At 40.4% G+C, this 5,555-nt stretch overlaps 1 long non-coding RNA gene across 1 annotated transcript; it reads left to right on the forward strand.

The window, feature by feature from the left end:
* The first annotated feature begins 2,897 nt into the window (after window positions 1-2,897).
* Window positions 2,898-3,719, forward strand: LOC137147642 (uncharacterized). Its single transcript, XR_010918280.1, has 2 exons — window positions 2,898-3,026; window positions 3,689-3,719. It is a non-coding gene; the product is annotated as an uncharacterized lncRNA (long non-coding RNA).
* The last annotated feature ends 1,836 nt before the right edge of the window (window positions 3,720-5,555 follow it).

A 5,555-nucleotide genomic window follows, 5' to 3' on the forward strand; every position in this document is an offset into this window, starting at 1 on the left:
AATAAATAAACTAATGCTAATAATAAACAATCCTACTTATGCAGGGATAGGAGGGAGAGAGCCAGGGCTTAAACCACCAACTGCATCTTGCAGCTGTGTTAAGCATTTGGATAGCATGGTAATTAGCATAGAATATCTGATTAGTTAGTGCTAGGTAGAGAGGTAGACTGATATGCAAGTAATATGTGCATTTTGAAAACTGGTAGACTTGCTTTTCTATTTCCCCTTCTAATATGATTTCAAAATATAGTTCTAATAAATTCCATTGCCTTACAGGAAAAATAAATATGGTGTGGTAAAATGAATTATATAACTGAGATAAGAAAAACCCTAATGTTGCTTGATTAATTAAGGTAATCAAAATACATACACGTGAGCTGAAATCTAGTAATTATTGAGAGAATTGTGACTATTCTGATAGAAAAATTATGACTGTTGTGTCAGCTATAGTGTATTTTAGGATGACAGATTTTATTTATATCACAGTTTGGCTATGTGAAGGATTTACTTTTCTGGTGACGTATGGAATTATTATCCCACTCATTGTCAATTAGACAGAGAACATTAACCGATATAGACACGTGACACAAATCAAATGTCAATGATGAACAAACAGAAATGACTGATCAGGAAAAAACAGCGCTGGCATGTATAGAGTACAATTAAAAATATTTGAGGTTACAATGATTAGCTATAACTGAAAGACTTTCAAGGGGCCTTTTGATATATATTTGAGTGAGTTGGAAATTTTACAAAGTCAGAGCAAGTATTAGAACCCAACAGAGATGTGTTGCAAATATATCAACTTAGCTAACCGCTTTTAGAAGCTACCCCTCTAATGTATATATCACTTAGCAGACTTGAGCAAATATATGCAGCAATCCATCATTACTGCTTAGTCCAGGACAGGATTTATGTTACTATGTTCAGTGATATGACACCGCAGCCTGTGGTAGTCATTCTGGGAGTTAGAGAATGATAGGTCTCAGTCTGTATCCAGCAACCTAGAAAAATATTACTCTGGATTTGTTAATACTCTTTCATCTGTACCTACTAGATCATGGTAGGTGCCTACACACCCTGCAACTGTCTGGGCCTAGGGTAGCCCACTTAGAAATGCCAAGGTCAGGGCAGGCTGCAAAAGGAGAGCAGATTCTCCCAGAAGGGGTGGGTAACTCTGAAGTTAGATACCCTGACCAGTCACAAACAGTGCTCCTGATTTCCCACACTGATTATCAAGAAGCTACAACAAGAAATACACAGCCCCCTTTATTGCATTTCTGTCTCTGGTTTTCAATCAGCAAGTAGGTCCAGTACAGAGATAAGTTATTTAAACTCTATTCCCTTTACCAAAATGTTCTCCTGATCCCCATCTGGTCAGCCACGTTACCAGATGAATATAAGTTTGGATCTTACCCAAAATACCACACTGCCAGCCAATCCTTTAGTAACTAAAACCAAAGGTTTATTAGAAAGGGAAAAAAACAGGAAGAGAGATGTTAAATGGTCAAAGCAATCAGATACATACAGATGACTAAAGTCCACATATATCAGATTCTCAGCAGAATTGTGAGTTTGCAGGTTTGTACAGTTCCTCTGGTGTAGATCCAGTACCTGGATAGGCCTCATTCCTATGTTTCACAGCTTCAGTTGTAGGTGAGTTGACCCAAAGGTAGGGAGCAGAAATGAAGAAAAGATGGCAATGGTGCAGCTGCATTTATAGTTTCTGCCATGTGGTTTGTACTTCCTTTGTCCCAAACACAGCCCCACAGCACATGGCATGGAAAAGCCTCAGAGTCCCCCATCCATAGGCATATCCTTACATGTCCTGGTGACTCCTAAGGTGTAGCCCCTGGCTTCTTTCACTAGACTCATTGGACATTTGAGTTCCCTTGATGGGCCATTAAGCAGGCTTAGTGCTGCTGCCACCATACATATTTAGAATTCATCATACAAAATACACAACACAAGACACATACACAAACAATATTCTCATACTTAGCAAATTATAACCTTTCCAATGGCACTTGACATACCATATCTTGTAATATCCACTGTCATTTTGTAATACTGATATCAATAACATCAATGATCACTTATATTCCAAACAGCGTCACAGGTACCACTGTGATACTGACACTCCCCAGAAATAGAAATTCCAGGAATAAGGCTGAACACAACCTATCATAGCTTGCGTATAAAGGAAAATGAATAACATGAAGTGCTAAGCTGAAGTAATAACTACAAAATTAATCTCTCTATGTGAGTTTATCTATGAAAGTGCATGCAGTATCAGACAGGACAGAGAAGAACATGTGGGTACAAAACAGATAATTAATTTATAATCTGGAAGTGACCAGCCCTATTTCTGGGTCTAATACCTATAATACAGTGTTAATTCTCTGAATGCCTTTTTTTCTCTCAGGATTATTGGGCCCTTTCATTGTGTTAAGCAAATATGAGGTGAGAATTTAAATTACTATTCACATTGTTCATTCCTTAGTTTGCAGCTCTCACCTGCTGATTGACAATATGGGGTCGCGGGATAGAAGGCCCGCATCTTGGGAAATTTTAAACACTCTTCTACTTGGCATTAGATTTTACTCCTTACAGCCTGGCTGCAAAATTTTGCATGTAAAGGAATAGTTCCTGGAAAATGATGCGTTGAGCTGATTTTTTTTCCCTATAGTTTCCTAAGTGGTTTCAAACCTAAAGTTGGGTTTGCCCATCCTTAGTGTTGTGGGGTGAGTTGACCTATAAGGGGGTTGGAGCTCAGCTTCCCTCTGCTAAGAATCACCTGACTTCCCAGGTGAAGAGACTTTGTAGGGGGTCACATGATGAAAGGGGAGCATAAAAGTGCAGCCTGTGGACAGTTAGAGGGTGGAAGACCATTTCCAGAGTACCAAGGCAAAGAGATCTGCAAGGAGTAGAGGGAGTCTGTTGATAAGCTTTATCTAAAGGGCTGGTGGGTGAGAAGCCTCATCTAGGAGAGTGAGCTGTAAGAGAAAGGACTGGAAAGACTTTAGGTATTATTTTATGTTAATAACTACATCCAGAAGGGAATCCATATTGCAGAAATACTAGAGGAAGTGGGTTGTTTTAAGGTGAGATTGGAAGGTAAACCGAGGCAGTGGCAGAACTTGAAGTCAGACCTAGAAAGCAGTGTTACAGGTAGTTTCGTCAGAGGACTCAACTGTTCATTATTACGATCATTGGCTGAGTTCCAGAATCATTCAGCTCGGTACAGAAAGAAGAGACAGGATTTACCCTTGAGAAGACTGCACTCTAAGCAAAGACTGACCATAGACAGTGCATTTGGTGCTTAAAATGGCCATGTGGCTAATACTACTTTGTGAAGTGCACAGAAGCTGACTTGCTACATGAAAGTGTGTCTGTACCAGAGAGGGGTCTGAAGGAGACCAGTATGGAAGCTAAATACAGAGGATCAGGAAGGGAGGTCCAAGCAGGGGGAGCTACATAAGGATTGCTACATAAACATGAGGAAAAGAGAAGTGGCCTTATGAGGATGTACTCAAGGCAAATGCAGATTGTGGTGAAGCACAAGGGTGAGGCAATTTGCTAATGGAACAGTCTCATGGCAGGCTAGTAGTATTGTAAAAGCTGTGAAGGTTTTTTGAAGCAAGGCTTCTGGGCTGCATGTGCCTTACCTAGATATTAATCTCACCAGACATCCTCCAGAAAAGGAAGTTTGATGTGAAGGAGTGGACTAACAGATGCCAGTCACATTGATCAATGGGCTTAGATACTACACTGAGGAGAGAGGTACAAGGAGCTGTACAGAGGAGAACACATTCTCAATGAGACTGAATATCTGCATATGCTGCAATGAAACTCTGGGTCAGAAAAGCTCTGTGTGACTCTTCTTTATGTGCTTTCTCTTCCTAATTAACACAGTCATTAGGCTTATTCTTCTCCCTCTGGCTTATTCATTTAGAGCTAGACTATGGCTAGCTCTTGCATGGGTGGGTGGGGAAAGTGGGTGGGAAAGAGAGCTCATGCAGCTATGACCTTTCCTGCAAGGACCAGCTACACTTGTAGTCCCTGTTGTTTGTACTCTCCTAGAGACCCAGTGGCGTGTAGAGGAGACCGAGCAATACTCTACCTCACTGCCCTTTGTCTCAGAGGGGCTGATGTAGTAAAGGAAATAAGCATCACTCCATGATATGGTGTAGCAGCTGCTCTCCATGCACAAAATTCTCTCTTGAATTCCTGTGAGGTTATTTAGTTCTACACTGCTCCCAACATGGGGCTGAGTAAAATGGCATGGCCGAACCCTTAGTCATTTTTAAGCATTTCTATCCATAATGATTATCGGCCACATTTTAAAGGTATTTAGATGCATATAGATGACTAGGACTATTTTCAAAAGTACCTAGGCATCTCTCTGCACCTTCAGGCTTCTAAATACCTCTAAAACTCTGTCCCTATGTCCTACAATGCAAACATTAAAACATAAAATATACTTTTGCCAAACTCCGCCCAACAATACCTAGAACATTTGTTAGCTATTTGTTAGCAAGCATAGGGATAGCATCAGATTTTTACACCTTGCAAGAGAGGTTAGTAATGTAATATAAAACAAAGAGAACCAGTTTCAGGACATTCATGTTAGTAATGGGTGGACCTCTGAAATCAACTAACGTTTGAGTCCAGTTTGGATAAGCATTCAAAAGTTAAGACATTTACATTATATTCATGTGAACCTCAAATGTGGGAAGCTGGGTTGGAGTTTCCTTAAAAGATTAGCATCACTTTCACTTCTGGTCTCATCTGGTAATCAAAGACAAAGGGGAATCTGAATATTTCAGAATTGCTGAAGAGATTTAATTAAAATTTATCTCTTTTCATTCACCGATTCATGTCTTAACATTTTTTCTCACTTACGTTGTCTTACAAACACAAAAGAGCGACCCCTGCAATTCAGTCCACTGAACGTCCTCGTCATGGCATCCCCTCGTTTCAAGTTTTAAGAAGCATCCTCTAATGGGCAGTGCAATACTTTTTTGAAAAGAGGTCAGATGCCACCTCAAGCTAGTCTGAAGTGGGGAAAAGACTAGCAGGAAAAGAGTACACCTGCTCCAGTGATGTTTCATCTGAATATTATCAATGGAGAATAAAAATAATCAGATCTCTTCAAATGGACATGGAAATCACTCTTGTCAAATTCAAAATGCTGAGCATTATACTGTTTAGCAGTGTTATGCATAAAACTAGTGGCCCAGATCCTGAGTCCTATTAGGGTACACAAAATAATCCCTAAGCCAATAGAGCCAAACCTCCTATGAATTACTCCCTGCCTCAGGGACCCTATGACACTCCCCACGCCCAGGTTCCTGAATACAGGGCATTGATGGAGGGTGTCCTTTGAGTCATTGACTAGCTGGGCATACATTAAAGCAGTCCTGAAGCGACTCTACATTATGCCAAGAGACAACCAACACCAGAATGAACGTGTGTAAAGCAGCTCAGCCAAACTGAAAGACCTAGGCCAGTAGGACTTCATTTGTGACCATGATAAAGGGTAGTGCACCATT

This window comes from Emydura macquarii, unplaced genomic scaffold (assembly GCF_026122565.2).
Source record: "Emydura macquarii macquarii isolate MOO-44397 ecotype Brisbane River unplaced genomic scaffold, CSIRO-AGI_Emac_v2 contig_561, whole genome shotgun sequence".
Lineage (NCBI taxonomy): Eukaryota > Metazoa > Chordata > Testudines > Chelidae > Emydura > Emydura macquarii.